This window comes from Tursiops truncatus, chromosome 7, assembly GCF_011762595.2.
Source record: "Tursiops truncatus isolate mTurTru1 chromosome 7, mTurTru1.mat.Y, whole genome shotgun sequence".
Taxonomy (NCBI): domain Eukaryota; kingdom Metazoa; phylum Chordata; class Mammalia; order Artiodactyla; family Delphinidae; genus Tursiops; species Tursiops truncatus.
In genome coordinates this window covers 81,639,550-81,660,768 of record NC_047040.1, presented here as the reverse complement: position 1 = coordinate 81,660,768, position 21,219 = coordinate 81,639,550, and the positions used below count along the sequence as shown (strand labels likewise).

General features: G+C 35.2%; 1 protein-coding gene across 14 annotated transcripts in view; it reads left to right on the top strand.

Annotated features, from left to right (window-relative positions):
• Window positions 1-21,219, top strand: part of MBD5 (methyl-CpG binding domain protein 5) — a 405,239-nt gene that overhangs the window by 150,100 nt on the left and 233,920 nt on the right. For 13 of the 14 annotated variants that reach the window (XR_012333127.1, XM_073807733.1, XM_073807732.1 and 10 more), the window contains one exon: window positions 20,507-20,654. The gene's annotated coding sequence lies outside the window, so the exon portion shown is untranslated. Of the gene's footprint in view, window positions 1-20,506; window positions 20,695-21,219 lie in introns of all 14 variants that reach the window. The other variant, XM_073807726.1, reaches the window with a different exon arrangement.

Genomic DNA, 21,219 nt, shown 5'->3' with positions numbered 1-21,219 from the left:
GGGGGTGGGGATGGACTGGGAGTTTGGGATTGAGAAGTACACACTGCTGTGCTTAAGAGGGATAACCAACAAGGACCTACTGTATAGCAAAAATAAATAAATAAATTTTTAAAAATTGAGGTGACAGGCAGGTAGTGACCATTTAAGGCAGCAATGCATTTCAGAGTGCTTACTTATTTAATCTTTTTACAATTAAGCTTATATTATGCAGTTTTAAAAATGAACGTCATACTTATTTTGAGCTTAATATAGTATATAAAATTGTTTATACGGATTTTATGTGTTTCTGATCATTTGTTAACTCAAAATGCTTAAAAGTTTTAGTGTGTAAAAACTTTATGAGACTATGAAACAAATGCTTACAAAATATCAAAAGAGTTGGAACGATTATTAGCCAGATTGAACATCTAGTGAAAACAGCTTGTAAGGGAACATACAGAGGGGGAAAAAAAGAAGTTGGAAATGAAAGGAGGCAAATATCAAAGGCTGAACCAAACATATATAAAAGATATAAATAATTATAACCCACAATCAATAGCAAAGAGGGAATGTGGATGGGATACATCCAGAAGCAATGCAAGGCATGATGTTGCAGTGTTGGAGACAATAGTTAGACATTGAATGAATACACCACATGCCATGTGATAGAGCATTTTCACTTGACCCAACTGAGTTCTCTTTTCTGAATTCTCTGTATAAGCTGCTTCTAGGAAATATACACAAATCCAGAAATAACTCAACAATGAGACCCTTTACTAGTGGGTACTAAGTTACTACCTGTATTTAGTGAGAGTCAAATATGTAGTGTTAGATTTCAGTCATTGAATACCATGACTAAGAACAAGATTGCATTTCATGTATAGTGAAGTATGTGAATGAATAAAAGGACACAGTTTACCATTTAGGTATATGGTAATATATTGTGTTTCCATGGGTAGAGTTAATACAGGTCTATAATTGCAATTCTAAAAGGTAAAAGCCTCTGAAATACAAAAGGTTCTTTTTCCCTCAGTACATTTTGGCGGTAAAACCTGACTGACCAGGGAACATTAAGAACCCACCTGAGTTCATTGAGAATTTAAAAGCTATTTATGACCACACACCAGATAAGAGGTTAATATCCAAAATATATGAAGAATTCATACAACTCAATAGCCAAAAAGTGAACAATCTGGTTTAAAAATGGGCATAGGACCTGAATAGAAATTTTTCAAAAAAAGACGTACAGGTGGCCAACAGGTACCGGGAAAGGAGTTCAGCCTCACTAATCATCAGGGAAATGCAAATCAAAACCACAATGAGATATCACCTCACACCTGTAAGAATGGCTGTTATCAAAAAATAAATAAACAACATGTGTTGGCAATGGTGTGGAGAAAAGGGAACCCTAAGGGTGAATGTAAATTGGTACATCCATTATGGAAAACATTATGGAAAAAATTAAAAGTAGATCTGCCACATGGCCCCATATCTGCATATATATATCCCACTTCTGGGAATATATTGGAAGGAAATGAAATCATTATCTCAAAGTGATACCTGCACCCCCATGCTTATTGCTACATTATTCACTATAGCCACAACATAGAAACAACCTAAGTGTCCATTGATGATGAATGCATAATGAAAATGGAATATATATGTGAAAATGTGATATATACATATCATATATATTTACATATGACTGTATATCTATATGTATGTATATATGAATATTATTCAGCCATAAAAAGAGAAAGAAATCCTCCCATTTGTGACAACATGAATGTACCTTGAGGGCATTATGCTTAGTGAAATATGTCACACAGAGAAAGACAAATACTGCATGATCTCAAATATATGTGAAGTCTTTTAAAAAAAAAAAAAATCAAACTCATAGAAACAGAGATTAGAAGGGTGATTGCCAAGGGCTGGGAAGTAGGGGAAATGGGGAGATTTTGGTCAAAGTATACAAACTCCCAGTTATAAGAGGAGTAAGTTCTTGGGATCTTATATTTAGCATGGTGCCTATAGTTAACAATACTTATACTATATACTTGAAAGTTGTAAAGAGAGTAGATCTTCAATGTTCTCACCACAAACACACACACACACACACAAAACTGTAATTAAGTGAGGTGATAGATGGGTTAACTAACCTTACTGAGGTAATCATTTTGCACTATGTGTATCAAATTATCACGTTGTACAGAAATATACCAATTATATCTCAACAAAGCTGGAGGAATAAAATATCCTCTGAGGAAAAAAATAAAAGCTACTTGTTAATATGTGAAATTATTTATGTTCTATGTTTATATCAAAGAGTGAATATTCACTACAGATAACATGAATGTCTTTGATTGTGAGCTGCTGGTTAGACACCATTGACTGGTGTTAGTGGTAAAATTCAATAAATGCATCAAATTATCTTTCTAAATCTGAAAAACTCCAGATTCCTAAATACATTTGTCCCCAAGAGTTTCTAAGACAGGTGTATAAAATCTATAGAATGAGATATGAAGGAAATTATAATGGTGTTCATCTGTGGAGAGAGAGACGGGGCTTTTATTTTTCACTTTACAACCTGCAGTGCTCTTTGAATTTTACCAGCATTATGAATTACTTTAATAAATTTTTTTAATGACCTTAGAAATAAACATACGATGGATTATCTCTGTGCTATGGGAAAAAAATCAGTTGGCTTTTGGTCTATCTCATGACTTTTAAGTGGGTAGTACTCTCAACCAAGAGTCCAGAGAAAGGGGAGCATACTATGAGCTAGAGTGGGTAGGATGGACTGTATAATTCTGGGTCTTGGGGCTAAGTTTTAAAATGTGAGGGGTTAGAGAAGAAGAAAGGCAATGAAGAGCAAACCAGAAGGAAGGGTTATATTATATGAAAATACATATAGTGTATAATTTGCGGCTTCTTGCTAATTGTACAAATCTGTTTATTTTTACTTTATATTATGCAGTTATACTTTAATCTCTATGTATGGGACTTGAAAATATGCAACAATGTGTAATTAGTAGAACTTTCCTTGCTGTATTCCACATTAGTTAATTAATGGATTTTACATAGCTTGCATGTCATACAGTTGTGAAGACATGAAATAATGACATTGTACTGTGTTTTTGCTTCACCCAGATAACTACTCTAATAGGCTTAAATTATAAGATTTCATTTCTTCAAAGTGAAATGTGTGACTAGAAGCAATTTTGTGATCTTGCTATATACCTACTTCTTGTTTTACATTTTTAGCAGTCAATTTTTTTTAAGTTGCCTATAAGCATCACTTGGCTATTAGTTATTTTTATAGATTCTTTTGTCTGTCACTTATATGGACTCTTCATTCCCCAACTTTTCTGTTTAATTACTTATTTTTCTTAGAAACTTTAAACCAAAACTTTTCATAACAAAGTAAATGCTTTCATGAAGTATAAAGTTAATACAAAGTGTCACCAAGTGCCTCTCTTCTATAAGATATAGTAAAAGAATTTATTTAAAGCAAATTAAATTTTAATTAAATGTCTCCAGTAATGTTTCTGCATAGGATTTCTTTTTGTATTTAATGTAAAAAGTTTCCAAATCCAAATGTGATTTTTAACCCTTATTATTACTTCTCTTTTTCATTAATATTGGTATTAATATATTGTAACTTCTTCATTTGATTTCTCCAAGAATACAGAAGGATTTTTTCTGCCAGGTCTGTTGAGATATAATTAACATATAGCACTGTATAAGTTTAAAGTGTACAGCATAATGATTTGACTTAAGTACATCATGAAATGATTACCACAATAAGTTTAATGAACCTCCGTCGTCTCATATAGGTATAAAATAAAAGAATGTATTTTACTTGTGATGAGAAAGAACTCTTAGGATTCACTTTCCTAACCACTTTCATATATAACATACAGCAGTTTAATCATATTAATCATGTTGTATATTACATCCCTAGTATTTATTTACTTTATAACTGGAAGTTTGTACATTTGACCACCTTCATCCAGTTTCCTCTGTCCCTTCCCTTTCCTCTGTTAGCCAGAAATCTGTTCTCTTTTTCTTTGAGTGTATTTGGTTGTTTGTTTTTTGAAGTATAATTGACCTATATCACTAGATTAGTACCTGGTGACAACATAGTGATTCCATATTTCTTTTCATTACAAAATGATCACAGTAAATCTAGTTACTATGTCACCATACAAATACATTATTACTGACTGTATTTCCCATACTGTCTATTTCATTCCCATGTTTCATTTATTTTGTAACTGGAAGTTTGTACCTCTTAATTTCCCTCACCTATTTCACTTATCCTCCTCCCCTCCTCCCCTCTGGCAACCACCTGTTTGTTCTCTGTATCTGTGACTCTGTTTTGTTTTGTTATGTTTGTTCACTTATTTTGTTTTTTAGATTCCACATATCAGTGAAATCATATAGTATTCGTCTTTCTCTGTCTAATTCATTTCACTTAGCATGATATCCTATGGGTCCATGCATGTTGTGGCAAATGGAAAGATTTCATCCTTCTTTACGGATGAGTAATATTCCACTGTGCATGTGTGTATATATATATACCACGTCTTCCTTAGCCATTCATCTGTCAGAGGGCACTTAGGCTACTTCCATATCTTTGCTATTGTGAATAATGCTTCTGTGAACACTATATAATGTGCATATATCTTTTTGAATTAGTGTTTTTGTTTTCTTTGGAAAAATACCCAGAAGTGGAATTGCTGGATCATATGGTAGTTCTAATTTTTTGAGATAATTCTATACTGTACTCCACAGTGACTACAGCAATTTACATTCTCACCAACAGTGCTTAAGTGTTCCCTTTCCTCCACATTCTAACACTTGTTATTTGTTGTCCTTCTGATAATAGCCATTTTGACAGGTGTGAGGTGATATCTCATGTGGTTTACTCATGATTAGTGATGGTGAGCATCTTTTTATGTGCCTGTTGGCCATCTGTATGTCTTCTTTGGAAAAATTTCTATTCAGATTCCCTGCACATTTTTTAATAGGCTTTTTTTTTTTTTTTTTGGCTATTGAGTTGTATGATTTCTTTGTATATTTTAGATATTAACCCCATATCATATATATTGCTTGCAAATGTTTTTCTCCCATTCAATATGAAGCTTTTTCATTTTGTTGATAATTTCCATTGTGGTGCAAAAGCTTTTTGGTTTGATATAGTCCCATTTGTTTATTTTTGGTTTGTTTCCCTTGCCTGAGGAAACATGTCCAAAAAAATATTGCTAAGACTGATGTCAAAGAACATACTGTCTTTGTTTTCTTCGAGAATCTTTATGGTTTAAACTCTTATATTTAAGTCTTTAATCCATTTTGAGCTTATTTTTGTATATGGTGTGAGAAAGTAGTCCAGTTTGATTTCTTTGCATATAGCTGTCCAGTTGTCCCAGCACCACTTATTGAAGAGGCTGTCTTTCTCCATTGTGTATTCTTGCCTCCTTCATCAAATATAGGGTGACCATATGTGCATGGGTTTATCCCTGGGCTTTCTATCCTGTTCCATTGATCTATACTTCTGCTTTTGTGCCAGTACCATACTGCCTTGATTACTGTGGCTTTGTAATATACTCTGAAGTCCAGGAGCCTGATTCCTCCAGCTCCATTTTCCTTTCTCAAGAATGCTTTGGCTATTCAGGGACTTTTGTGTTTCCATATAGATTGTGAAATTTTTTGTTCTAGTTTTGTGAAAAATGCCATTGGTAATTTCATAGGGATTGCATTGAATCTGTACATTGCTTTGGGTAGTATAGTCATTTTCACAATGTTGATTCGTCCAATTCAAGAACATGGTATATCTCTCCATCTCTTTGTATCGTCTTTAATTTCTTTCATCACTGTCTTACAGTTTTCTACATACAGGTCTTTTGTCTCCTTAGGTAGGTTTATTCCTAGGTATGTTTTTGTTGTCATTGCAATGGTAAATGGGAGTGTTTCCTTAATTTCTCTTTCAGATTTTTCGTCTTTAGTGTATAGGAATGCAAAATATTTCTGTGCATTAATTTTGGATCCTGCTACTTTACCAGATTCATTGATTAGCTCTAGTAGTTTTCTGGTAGCATCTTTAGGATTCTCTTTGTATAGTATCATGTCATCTGCAAAGAGTGACAGTTTTACTTCTTCTTTTCTGATTTGGATTCCTTTTATTTCTTTTTCTTCTCTGATTGCTGTGGCTAAAACTTCCAAAACTATGTTGAATAATAGTGGTAACAGTGGACAACCTTATCTTGTTCCTGATCTTAGAGGAAATAGTTTCAGTTTTCACCATTGAGAACGATGTTGGCCGTGGGTTTCTCCTATATGACCTTTCTTATGTTGAGGTAAGTTCCCTTTATGCCTACTTTCTGGAGGGTTTTTATCTTAAATGGGTGTTGAATTTTGTCGAAAGCTTTTCTGCATCTATTGAGATAATCATATGGTTTTTATCCTCCAATTTCTTAATATGGTGTATCACATTGATTGATTCACATATATTGAAGAATCCTTGCATTCCTAGGATAAACCCCACTTGATTATAGTGTATGATCCTTTTAATGTGCTGTTGGATTCCGTTTGCCAGTATTTTGTTGAGGATATTTGCATCTATGTTCAGCAGTGATATTGGCCTGTAGTTTTCTTTCTTTGTGACATCTTTCTCTGGTTTTGGTATCAGGGTGATGGTGGCCTTGTAGAATGAATTTGGGAGTGTTCCTCCCTCTGCTATATTTTGGAAGAGTTTGAGAAGTATAGGTGTTAGCTCTTCTCTAAATGTTAGATAGAATTCGCCTGTGAAGGCCTCTGGTCCTGGGCTTTTGTTTATTGGAAGATTTTTAATCACAGTTTCATTTCAGTGCTTGTGATTGGTCTGTTTATATTTTCTGTTTCTTCCTGGTTCAAGTCTTGGAAGGTTGTGCTTTTCCAAGAATTTGTCTATTTCTTCCAGGTTGTCCATTTTATTGGCATATAGTTGCTGGTAGTAGTCTCTTGATCCTTTGTATTTCTACAGTGTCACTTGTTACTTCTCCTTTTTCATTTATAGTTTTATTGATTTGAGTCTTCTCCCTTTTTTTCTTGATGAGTCTGGCTAATGGTTTATCAATTTTGTTTATCTTCTCAAAGAACCAGCTTTTAGTTTTATTGATCTTTGCTATTGTTTTCTTCATTTCTTTTTCATTTATTTCTGATCTGATCTTTATGATTTCTTTCCTTCTGCTATCTTTGAGGTTTTTTTGTTCTTCTTTCGCTAATTGCTTTAGGTGTAAGGTTAGATTGTTTATTTGAGATGCTTCATGTTTCTTGAGGTAGGATTGTATTGCTATAAACTTCCCTCTTAGAACTGCTTTTGCTGCATCCCATAGGTTTTGGGTCTTTGTGTTTTCATTGTCATTTGTTTCCAGGTAGTTTTTGATTTCCTCTTTGATTTCTTCAGTGATCTCTTGGTTATTTAGTAGTGTATTATTTAGCCTCCATGTGTTTATATTTTTTACAGATTTTTTTCCTGTAATTGATATCTAGGCTCATAGCGTTGTGGTCGGAAAAGATACTTGATATGATTTCAGTTTTCTTAAATTTACCAAGGCTTGATTTGTGACCCAAGGTATGATGTATCCTGGAGAATGTTCCATGAGCACTTGAGAAGAAAGTGTATTCTATTGTTTCTGGATGGAATGTCCTGTAGATATCAGTTAAGTTCATCTTGTTTAATGTGTCATTTAAAGCTTGTGTTTCCTTATTTATTTTCATCTTGGATGATCTGTCCATTGGTGAAAATGGGGTGTTAAATTCCCCTACTATGATTGTGTTACTGTCGACTTCCCCCTTATGGCTGTTAGCATTTTCCTTATATATTGAGGTGCCCCTGTGTTAGGTGCATAAATATTTACAGTTGTTATATCTTCTTGGATTGCTCCCTTGATCATTATGTAGTGTCCTTTTTTGTCTCTTATAATACTCTTTATTTTAAAGTCTATTTTGTCATATGAAAATTGCTACTCCAGCTTTCTTTTTATTTCCATTTGCATGGAATATCTTTTTCCATCCCCTCACTTTCAGTCTGTATGTGTCCCTCGGTCTGAAGTGGTCTCTTGTAGACAGCATATATATGGGTCTTGTTTATTTATCCATTCAGCCAGTCTATGTCTTTTGGTTGGAGCTTTAATCCATTTACATTTAAGGTAGTTATCATTATGTATGTTCCTATTATCATTTTCCTACTTGTTTTGGGTTTGTTTTTGTAGGTCTTTTCCTTCTCTTGTGTTTCCTGCCTAGAGAAGTTCCTTTGGCATTTGTTGTAAAGCTGGTTTGGTGGTGCTGAATTCTCTTAGCTTTTGCTTGTCTATAAAGGTTTTAATTTCTCTGTCAAATCAAATGAGATCCTTGCCAGCTAGAGTAATCTTGGTTGTAGGTTTTTCCCTTTCATCACTTTAAATATGTCCTGCCACTCCCTTCTGACTTGCAGAGTTTCTGCTGAAAGATCAGCTGTTAACCTTATGGGGATTCCCTTGTATGTTATTTGTTGTTTTTCCCTTGCTGCTTTTAATATTTTTTCTTCATATTTATTTTTTGATAGTTTGATTAATATGTGTCTTGGCGTGTTTCTCCTTCAATTTATCCTGTATGGGACTCTCTCTGCTTCCTGGACTTGATTGACTATTTCCTTTCCCATACTAGGGAAGTTTTCAACTATAATCTCTTCAAATATTTTCTCAGTCCGTTTCTTTTTCTCTTCTTCTTCTGGAACCCCTATAATTCGAATGTTGGTGCATTTAATGTTGTCCCAGAGGTCTCTGAGACTGTCCTCCGTTCTTTTCATTCTTTTTTCTTTATTCTGCTCTGCGGTAGTTATTTCCATTATTTTATCTTCCAGGTCACTTATCCTTCCTTCTGCCTCAGTTATTCTGCTATTGATTCCTTCTAGAGAATTTTTAATTTCATTTATTGTGTTGTTCATCATTGTTTGTTTGCTCTTTAGTTCTTCTAGGTGCTTGTTAAACGTGTCTTGTATTTTCTCCATTCTATTTCCAAGATTTTGGATCATCTTTACTATCATTACTCTGAATTTTTTTTCAGGTAGACTGCCTAGTTTCTCTTCATTTGTTTGGTCTGGTTGGTTTTTACCTTGCTCCTTCATATGCTGTGTGTTTCTCTGCCTCTCATTTTGCTTAACTTACTGTGTTTGGGATCTCCTTTTCGCCTGCTGCAGGTTCATAGTTTCTGTCATTTTTGGTGTCTTCCCCTAATGGCTAAAAGCTGGTTCAGTGGCTTGTGTAGGCTTTCTCGTGGAGGGGACTGGTACCTTTTGTTCTGGTGGCTGAGGCTGGATCTTGTCTTTCTGGTGGGCAGGACTACGCCCGGAGGTGTGTTTTGGGGTGTCTGTGACCGTATTATGTTTTTAGGCAGCCTCTCTGCTAACGGGTCGGGTTGTATTCCTGTCTTGCTAGTTGTATGGCATAGGGTGTCCAACACTGTAGCTTTCTGGTCATTAAGTGGAACTCAGTCTTACCATTGAGATGCAGATCTCTGGGAGAGATTTCGCTGTTTCATATTACGTGGAGCCAGGATATCTCTGGTGGACCAGTGTCCTCAAGTTGGCTCTCCCACCTCAGAGGCACAGGCTGGACACCCAGCCGGAGCCCCAAGACCCTGTCAGCCACATGGCTCAGAGGAAAAGAAAGAAAGTAAAAATAAAATAAAGTTATTAAAATTAAAAATTTAAAAATTATTAATAATAAAAAAAATTTGAAAAGTAATTTTTAAAAAAAAGAAAGAAAAAAGAGAGCAGCGAAACCAAAAAACAAATCCGCCAATGATAAGCAGCACTAAAAACTATACAGAAAAATAAAGAAAAAAACGACAGACAGAACCCTAGGACAAATGGTAAAAGCAAAGCTATATAGACAAAATCACACAAAGAAGCATATACATACACACTTGTAAAAAGAGAAAAGGGGAAAATGTATTTATATCTTTATATTAAAAGGAAGAGAGCAACCAAATCAATAAACAAACCCACCAATGATAATAAACTCTAAGTACTAAACTAAGATAAACATAAAACCAGAAACAAATTAGATGCAGAAAGCAAACCCCAAGTCTACAGTTGCTCCCAAAGTCCACCTCCTCAATTTGGGATGATTCGTTGTCTATTCAGGTATTCCACAGATGCAGCGTACATCAAGTTGATGGTGGAGATTTAATCCACTGCTCCTGAAGCTGCTGGGAGAGATTTCCCTTTCTTTTCTTTGTTCGCACAGCTCCTGGTGTTCAGCTTTGGATTTGGCCCCACCTCTGCATGTAGGTCGCCTGAGTGTGTCTGTTCTTTGCTCGTATAGGAGGGACTTAAAGGAGCAGCTGATTCTGGGGCTCTGGCTCACTCAGGCCAGGGGGAGGGAGGGGTACGGAATGCGGGACAAGCCTGCGGTGGCAGAGGCTGGCGTGATGTTCCACCAGCCTGAGGCGCGCCGTGTGTTCTCCTGGGGAAGTTGTCCCTAGATCACGGGACCCTCGCAGTGGCAGGCTGCACAGGCTCCCAGGAGAGGAGATATGGATAGTGACCTGTGCTTGCACACAGGCTTCTTGGTGGCTGCAGCAGCAGCCTTAGTGTTTCATGCCCGTCTCTTGTGTCCACACTGATAGCCGCGGCTCACACCCATCTCTGGAGCTCGTTTAGGTGATGCTCTGAATCTCCTTGCGCACCCCAAAACAATAGTCTCTTGCCTCTTAGGCCTTTCCAGACTCCCTCCCGGCTAGCTGTGGTGCACTTGCCCCCTTCAGGCTGCATTCACACAGCCAACCCCAGTCCTCTCCCTGGCATCTGACTTCCGAAGCTGGAGCCTCAGCTCCCAGCCCCCACCCACCCTGGCAGGTGAGCAGACAAGCCTCTCGGGCTGATGAGTGCTAGATGAGTGCCCTGTGCTAGAATCTCTCCACTTTGCCCTCTGCACCGCTATTGCTGTGCTCTCCTCCGTGGCTCTGAAGATTCCCCCTTGCCACCCCCCATCTCTGCCCATAAAGGGGCTTCCTAGTGTGTGGAAACTTTTCCTCCTTCACAGCTCCCTCCCAGAGGGGCAGGTCCTGCCCTATTCTTTTGTCTCTGTTTTTTCTTTTGCCCTAGCCAGGTACGTGGGGAGTTTCTTGCCTTTTGGGAAGTCTGAGGTCTACCAGCGTTCAGTAGGTGTTCTGTAGGAGTTGTTGCACAGGTAGATGTATTTCTGATGTATTTGTGGGGAGGAAGGTGATCTCCAAGTCTCACTCCTCCTCCATCTTGAAGGTCTCCTGATCACAGTATCTTTACATGTTTTTTTTTTGTAAAGATTTTTTTGCTGTACACCATTTTTAAAGTCTTTATTGAATTTGTTACTGTATTGCTTCTGTTTTATGTTTTGGTTTTTTGGCCACGAGGCATGTGCGATCTTAGCTCCCCGACCAGGTATCAAACACTCACCTCCTGCATTAGAAGGCAAAGTCTTAACCACTGCACCACCAGGGAATTCCCTCTTTACATGTTATTTTACTATTTTCATTTCAAAAAGAAAAGTAAAGCCATAAAACTACTTACTTCTAGATGCAAGCATTAGCCAATTTCTTCATCCTAAACAGCACCTATAGACTGATTTTCATACGAATCAGTTGCTGTTGCTATGTTATTGTCACATATATGTACCTACCCATCATCCCTTTCTATCTCCAATGTTGAGTGTACTACTTATGAAAGAATTCTGAATTCTTTTTTTTCTCATACTTCAAACATACCACGTGATTTTATACAAACTGTTCAAGAGATAGCAGCTTCTATAAAATGATTGGGAAGCTCATATTTTGCTAAATTACCTAGATCCAATTATATTTTATACTTTATATTATTAAGCTTTCTAGTAGTAAACTTATATTATGATCTTAGAAAACCAAAACAAATAAAAGAATTTCTAATAGTGTTGTTGTGATTTACCACATATTAAAGTAAATATTGTGAGCTGCTTGAATTTATCTCATGGTCATTTCCTAGAATCTAGTAATCATATTGTGATGTTATATTTATAAATTGAAATTTATTTATTTTACTTACGTTGCCCAATAGGAATAAGACACAAAGTATAAAAAATATATAACTAAATAAATATTGGTAATTTGGTAAGAATTTTATCCTGTTACAATTTATTTTCGATGAATATTAAAGAAAGTGTTTCTTGCTACATATATAAAGCTTTTTGACTCATAAATTTTCAGTATATGTATAAATTTTCATATATATATATGAAGATTATGCAGTTGTAATTTCACTGTAGACTTTCCCAAACCACTGGAGTAAATTTCTCTCTTTACCCATTTGCTGACTAGTTGTGATCTACCAATGGAAGCAATCATTCAGTTGATCTTAACACCTGAATCATCAAGCCAATTTAAGTATTCTAGATAGTAATATCTTCAGCTCAAACCTAACTGGAACATCAGTATGGGACTCAAGTAAATGAACATAGATTTTGGTGGACTTTGCTGTCTCTTTTCTTGTTTGTTTTTTGCTCTATAATTCACCTTTTGCATGTTAAAACTTCAGGTTCAAATTCAGACAGATTCTAATTTCTTCATTCTTCTGATTGAATCTTCAATTTTAAATTTATTCCAGTTCCCAAATACCATTGTTCACAGTAATCCTATTGTAGTTGTTGTAGATTGGTTTATAAATATTTCCTAACTTAATTTGGAATAAAAAGAATTTGGACTTTGAATTTAGAGGGGGAAAAAATACCAGATTAACGCTTTAGGACTGTTTTCAGCCTCTGATTGGAATTTTTAATTTTTGTTATGTGTTTGAAGTAAGGACAAACTATAGTCTAAACCAGGTTTAGTCTATCGTTTGATTCTTTTCTTATTCTTTACTTATCCATACTAATTATATGTGTTCCCATGTTTTAGATTTTTGTGTATGTGCTTAGAGTTTTAAACGTGAAGTGTCTGAAGAACTTTATTACTACTTTCTTTTAGCTATCTTACAAGATCAATGTGGTTATTCAGTCACAAACAGAAATAGTTCCCTAGGATAGTTCATCTTAGCAGTTTATTTTTAATACTTTACAGATTGAACATTCTCTGATAAAATAAGTTCATTCTTCTTCATAGAAAAAATTTTGATGACAGCTTTATTAAAATACAATTTGTTATAAATTTCACAATTTTAAATTGTACAGTTCAGTGCTTTTTGGTGTATTCAGAATGTTGTACATCAATTACCACTTATTCCAGAACATTTTCATCACCCCAAAAAGAAACCCTGTACCCCTTAGCAGTCACTCTTCATTCCCCTCTACTCCAAGCCCCTGGCAGTCATTAATCTTCTTTTTGCCTCTATGTATTTGCCTATTCTGTACATTTTATATGCATAGAATCATACATTATTCTGCTCTTTGTGTCTTGATCCTTTCACTTAGCATAATGTTTTCAAGTTTCATCCATGTTGTAGCATGTGTCAGAATTTCATTCTTTTTTATGACCAAATAATATTCCATTGTATGGATGGTACTACATTTTATGTATCTGTTCATCAACTCATGATAGTTCATTCTTTTTGAATAAGTTATTATCAGCGACAAGAAGCCTAAAATTATCTTTTGGTACAGAGCAGTCTTTGATGTATGTTTTAGGCATTAAAAACTTGTGGTTTTTTGTTGTTTTTTTTTTAGTTTTGGTATGTTTTTTAACAGTTATAATGGATTTAAACTTACCTTTCAAAACTAAAAAGTTGTTAATTACAAAACACATCTGACTCCCAAAAGTTTTGAATGAAGGTATTGTGTAAACTCTCTGGAAATTAAGAGAAAAGGAGAATTTGGTCATCTGTTGAGAATATTTAATTTATCCTTTTTTCTAGATAAACATTCACTAGACCCTGCCTTCCTTATATCTGTAACTAAAGTGCATCCTTTTTGAAAAGAGAGTCTCTCTTCTGTTTTCACCACCAGGAACTGAGTTCATTTTTGTCTAGATTATAAAGTAGCAGCTTCTTTACATCTGTGAGCACCTTACTTTACATCTATTAAAGAAGTTAACAAACTGAATTTTAACAATCGGTATACTTGTCACTTTTCTAGCTACCGGCCTGTAAGCTCCTTGAAAACAAAAACTGTCATTTATCTCTTGGCTTTTTTCTACAAGGCTGGCAAAGAGTTTCTACTCATTTGTTTGCTGGAAGAATAATGAATGAATATGTAGAGTCAATAAGTATTATCACTTATTTTCCCTATTCTTTGGTACAGTGTTTCTCAACATTTTTTAATAGGTAAGTGTCAAAACTTTCAAGAAGAATGTAATTGTTTTTCAGTTACAAAAATGTTGGGAACCTATATTGTTAAAAATTAGATCATAACCCAAAGCTTTATGAAGGAACATTACAAATCAAGGGGAAATGGACCTCTATAGTGAACATTCAGAGAAGTAACATTTCTAAATACAACAAGTTTCAAAAACATAAATATTTAGAAAACTGTTTATTGCATAAAACTCCTATGAAGCCTGTAAATCTGCTTGCAAAATCAGCTGATTTTAATTTCTAAATAAGAGAAAATTTTACTCAAGAAAATTTTGAAAATGATCATCACCATATTCTTTTTAATACTGACTTTTAGAATATTTGAGTCTTTTAGGGGTTCCTTTTGATTAGATAAATGCAACTTACAGATTTGATGACAGTCATCTTAAGGCAGATTTACAGGCTTCATAGAATTTTTATTCTCCTCATTAATTATATGTCACCAAAAGTTTCTTTGTGTTTGCTGTCTTTAACCAGCAATCTGTGTGACAGTAAATTTGAAAATGTAGGACTGGTAGTTAAACAATTTAAACCTCTGTAATAATCACAAACACCATGGTGTCAAGGAGGTCATCCGAGTGATCAGCTGCCTGAGTGGCTGAGATGCAAGCATGCTTCTCAGGCCCCTAGGATAGTCATTGACTCATATGCCTCGGGTGCTCTCAAATCATTCCATTAAATAACTATGCAGTTATTAATTTCTTAAATTAAAATTTTAAACAGATGTTTTTACCACCTTTAACATGAACTCCTTGGAAAACTCTGTGACCTTCTAGATCAGCGATCAGCTAACTTTTTCTGTTAAAGGCCAGATAGATAGTAAATATTTTAGGCTTGACTGACCAGCAGGTCCTCAACTATTGTTGAGGCATGAAAGAAGTCACAGGTGATACATGAACGAATGAGCATGGCTGTGTTTCAGCTTTATTTATGGACACTTAAATTTGAATTTCATATAATTTTCAGGTGTCATGATTTTTTTTTCTTGTGGTGCTTTCTGAACCACTTAAAATGTAAATACCATTCTTGGCTTGGGGGGACGCGGGGGGCATACAAAAAACAGGTGGCAAACTGGGTTTGTTCGCTGGCTGAAGTTGGCCAACCCCTACTCTAGATGGTTAAATCTTCTGGTTGGGAAAAGTCTGCTGTAATGCATTCTTAAACTCCTCCACTACCAATTCTATCATGACATCCCAAAGTGATTTGAGCTTATGCCTGAAGACAAAATATGTTCAATTTGTTACCAGCAGCTTCTGTGTGACCCCAATAATGTTGCTTCTTTCTCCCACTTCACAAGTAGCTCACAGAAGTAAATAAAAGGAAATTTCAACGCTGCCTGCTGTGAAACTAATCGTCTTTTGTTAAGATGATGTAGTGTGGTATAATGAAAAGAAAAGCTGGGAAACTTAGAAACCAGGGTGTAGTTGGTTTTACCACTACTCAAAGTGGTCAAATTTCTCAAACTTCTGAGGCTTCATTTTCTCTCCTGCTCATCTGGAAGAAGTATTGAGGTTATATTGTAGTAGTAGATATGAAATCACTGGTAAAGTAAAAAGCATAAAAATCATTGCCATTGTGGTGGTGGTAGTATTGAATGCTTTATTATTTACTCTTACATAGGATTTCTTGCAGGGTTCCCTATATATGCTGATATATTCCTCTTGAAGATTAGGTATAGATTAAGGATTGCTCATAAACTTTCCACAGGCATTTTACCACCACATACTCTCACACTTTCAAGCTACCCTCATCTCCTTACTGTATAGATGTACCAAGTTCATTACTAACAGTACTATGAAATTTTTAAATTATATTCCTCATATTCTTTCTTATTCCTTTATGAGGGCAGAGACTTTGTCTCATCCCTGTTGTATCTTCAGTACCTAAAACAATGTCTGGAATATATTTGAGTCTCATAAATAGTTTCTGAGTGAATCAATGACAAAAATAATCCCATATGTTTACTTGTCTTTCATTATCAAAAGGCATATAGAAAGCTCCTTACAAACAAAATGTATTTAAATACCTAAAATACATAGGATTACAAAGGAAATCTACTTTTTGCAACTTTACTAAAATATAGTTCTATCCACAGATCCTTTAGGGTCCATGAACCCTGGTTTTTAAAATATGGAAGAATTTTTAACTAGTATCAGGAGACACACAATCCATAACTCTAAACTGCAAAATTACTTTGACAGGATCAAAAAGCAAATGCAAGCTTCATTAGGTCTTTTTAAGAAATCCTTCCTCTGCACTTTTAAATTATAACAAAAAGAACAATGGATTTTTTAAAAGAAAACAATGGATTTTCTTTTGGTTGCAGTAAGAAGAAACAGAGTTTAGCAAGCCTATTTTAAAAGGGCATTTGCCTGGGAAGATACTAGAGTATCATGAAATTCACAGGTGGGAAGAAAATGAACAAGGATAGCTCTGGGGATTTCACCTTTCTCTAGAGTAGAGCCATTCATGGGGACTCCCACTCACATGTCAAAATTTCAAGCTACTAAAAGAGAAACCTGGATGATTCAGCTTAGATCACAGATGCAGTCCTGAATTGGTCAGCCAAAGTCAGAGGGTAGAATTATGCAGTAGAGCTATGAGCACTGAGGGCCACTGTTCGGTGTCAGGGTGAGCTGGGAAGCTACTTCAAGAGATGTGTAGTCTTATTAGTTTGACTCCAGAAAACAGTACATTTATTTTATATTTATTAATGTCTCAAGCTGAAACTTTACACTCAAAGCTACAGGACATCTTTGTCCACTGACAATTAGACTACATTTACAATTACGAATTTCAATATGTGCCAGATCACCCACTGCCGTATTAATAAATGGCTTAATATCTTATAATACAGTATGCCAGTATAATGTAGTGGCAATATAGCATAGGGGCTTAGAGTGTAGGCCCTTGAGCTAGACTTGCATGGCTTCATATCCACCTCCACCGCTTTATTAGCTGTGAAAGTTTGGACAAATTACTCAATCTCTGACCCTGATTTTTGCTGTCTATAAAAAGGAAGTTTATCAGTGAGCTTTTGCTGCAGTACAGACCACCACAAAAATCTCACTGGCATGTCACAAATGCATTTAGTTCTTGCTCAGAAGTCTGGGGGTAAGCAGGAGGAGGTCTGATCCAGGTTGAGCTCAACTGGACGTGGTTCCAAGTGGAGGATGGGCCTAAGTCTGTGCCACATGTCTCATCTTCCTTGGACCTATAGCTACCTGAAACATTTTTTTCTCAGAATAAAAAGAGTGCAAGGAGGAAGCCCACTTACTAAAGCTACGTATTTCAAGGCTCTGCTTGTGTGTTGCCTGCTGTTATCCTCTTTGGTCAAAGCAAGTCACCTGGCCAAGCCCAAACTCAAAGAGCAGAGAGGTACACATGCACCTCCCATGAATGTGTGGTGGGGAAAGGGAGGAATAATCTAATATACCACAGAGATTTAATATTAGTATCTAGCTAATAGAATTGTTGTAAGTTTAATACTATACGTACGGAACTTAGAATAGCACTTGGCACATAGTAAATGCCCAATAAATATTTGTTATTATTAGGCATACTCTTATGCAGAAACTCACACAGAAGTTCAGTATTGTTTACCTGTGATATAAGGTAGATATTTTACAAATGTGTCACTTCAAAACATGCATGCTTAAATTTAATTAAAAACTTATCTCTAATTTTTAAATTGTAGATTAGATGAACAAGATTATATGTCTTTCAGACTGGCCAGCCAGCTTCTGGGATAGTCAGAGTGGTTACTGCCTCAATTACTTAATTCAGTAAAGTCATAGAACTACTAAAGATTGAGTTCTGCCTTCTCATTTTAGAGATAATATGTTGGGCCAAGAATGGTAAGGTATCTAAATCAAAGATAAAGAGATAGATGGATGGAAGGTGGATAGATAAATGATAAATAGATAAGTAATTAAATAGAAAATGGGAATGCAAGGAATCACCTAGATCTCTAGAATTCCAGTTGAAAACTCTTCCCGCTATATTACACAGCCCAGGTGTTGTTTCCTGTAGTTTTGTTTTGGGTTTTTTTTTGAATTTTATTTTTTTATACAACAGGTTCTTATTATCTATTTTATACATATTAGTGTATACACGTCAACCCCAATCTCCCAATTCATCCCACCCCCCACCACTTTACCCCCTTGGTGTCCATACGTTTGCTCTCTACTTCTGTGTTTCTATTTCTGCCCTGCAAACCGGTTCATCTGTACCATTTTTCTAGGTTCTACATATATGCGTTAATATACGATACTTGTTTTTCTCTCTCTGACTTACTTCACTCTCTATGACAGTATCTAGGTCCATCCACGTCTCTACAAATGACCCAATTTTGTTCCTTTTTATGGTAGAGTAATATTATCTAAGTGCTGTTTATCATATTTTTTTCTTTCAGCAACCCATATAAGAAGAAATAATTTTAAGAAGCTTTTAAAATAATTTTTTCAACTTCCTTCAACTGAGAAGAATATTATTATAGGATAGGGTTTACTTATAATGTTAAAAAAAAAAAAACTAATCCTTACAGAAACCTTCATTTACCTACTTAACTAATATTTATTGAGTACTTATCTGTTAGGTACTTGGGCATACAGCAGAAAAAGAAAAAAAAAGCTGGTCTTGTGAGCATACATTACATAGAGGAGACAGGCAATAAACAAACTAATGCATAGTATATTCCACAATCCTTTATCTGCAATTCCAAAATCCAAAAGCTCTAAAACTGAAAGTTTTTGCAATTCATATAATAGTAAAACCTGACCTAATCTTAACTTGTTTAGTGGTAAAACTGATATGAGCTATTTATTGTCTTTTTACAAATACCACTGAGAATGGATATATGTTTTGCTATAGAGATATTAACATTTTATTTCAGAGTGCTGTCCCAGACCTCTCAGACTAGGGGGAGAGGCTGCATAATTATAGTCCATTTACCATATTACCTTTAAAAACTCAAATAATACTTAATCCCAAAACACATCTGGCCCCCTGGGGATTATATTGGGTTGTTTAATATCTAGAAATTATAAATACTGTGACTGGAAATGAAGTACGTATGGGTATAGAAAAATGAGGGTCAGTAGGGAGAGGGATGAATGCTGGAGGGTGGGAAAGTCGTTTAGCTAGTAGTAAGAGAAAACCTCTCTGGGAGGTGACATTTGAGCAGATTCTTGAAACATGCAGTGGAGCTCTCAGGGAAAAGAATGTTTCAGTCATTGGGAACAGACATGCGCCTAGATGGAGAAATGTTCCAGTCTGAGGAGGAACCAAGGTCAAAGACCTTACCCAAAAGTGTGCTTAGTATATTTAAGCAAGAACAAGAAGACCACTAGGCTGTAGATTACACAGCAAGGGGAAAAATGATAGGATAGGCTCTCAGAGGTAGCCAGGGCCCAATCATCTAAGGCAAGATAAGGCCTTTGGATTTTATCATAGATGTTCTGGGATATCTTTGAAGTGTTTTGATCAAGAGTGTCTAAAATCCAATTTTCTTATTAAAAATATTGCTCTGTGGATAATAAAAATATCCTTTTTTTGCTATATGGATAATAGATTGTTGCAGTACCAAAGATTAGAAAAAATAAATGATCATAATTGTTTGAAATTCAGAAATTTAAGTGATTGGTCATTTTTAATAAAATACTCTTAATCGTACTTTAATAAAATAGTATCGTAGGTGTTCATTGAGCAAGTGCTGTGCTTTGAATTAATAATCTAAATATTACTTAACTATCATGTTTGTTCTTTCTTTCTAGATTTTTCTCTAAGCATTAGGGCTGAGAAACTAGCTTGGTCATGATAATGCTATTCCCAGTCTCCCTTCCTCTTCCAGAGAGTCTTCTCTTCTACCTGCTGGGAGATAACTAGAGGAAAGAGCCCTGGATTTGAAATGATAAGAACTGGTTTGTCACACTGGCTCTGCTACCAGTTGATTGTAACAATGGTTGAGTTGTTTAACCTGTCTGGATTTCAGTTTCCTATCCTGTAAGATATGGGGATTGAATCATCTGATTTATATAGCTCTTTCTTACCTGGAGTCATAAATTTAGCAAGTCCTGTGTGTAAGACTAAAATTCTATGATTCTTAACGAGACCTCGTTAAGAATCTCAAAATGTCTTTAAATATGAATCTAAAGAAATATAGAATAACTGTCTGTTCAGAATTCACCCTTATTTCCTTTTTAACAGGACCAAGGAAATATATACCAGAAGCCAAGAGCACAGAATATTTTTCTTCATCAATCTGTAGACCTGTGATACTCCTCTAATTCCATCAAACACAAAGGAATGATCACCTTGACAGATGGCCACAGAGGATGTCAACAATTTTTTGGAGGCAAGCAATGAAATATTTGTGCTGAGTTTTCTATTATTAAGTATGTACAAACAAGTAGAATTATCTTACGTTTTAATGAAAAAATAAAAAGTAGTCTTTAGTATAGCAATTTATATAAGCATAGCTATTTCTTTTTCTTTTTTTTTCCTGAGTACTGCTGCATGTCAAAAATTATAGTAAGCTGCTTTTGCCCTTACCTGGAGTACTATATAATATAGGACTACATTATATCCCTAAATACAAAAAATCTAAATAATAAAAATTAAGTACCCATGTTTGAAAATAGGGCTCTTTGCATCTATCTTGGACACACATATCATATAACTACAAATACTAAATAGTTTGGGAAGTTAGAATTATTTTCTACTTATTTTAAAATTATCTGTACCATGTATGAATTTTTTTTGTTTAATTTCTACATTTTTTTCCCTCACTTATTTTAAACAACTATTCTGAAGTGCTCCAAAATCTTGGGGTGTGATCCCTTTACATCCCTAATAGCTTTATATTTTATGAGAATCATACACCACAAGATCCCATTGAACATTTCGTTACTTTCACAGCA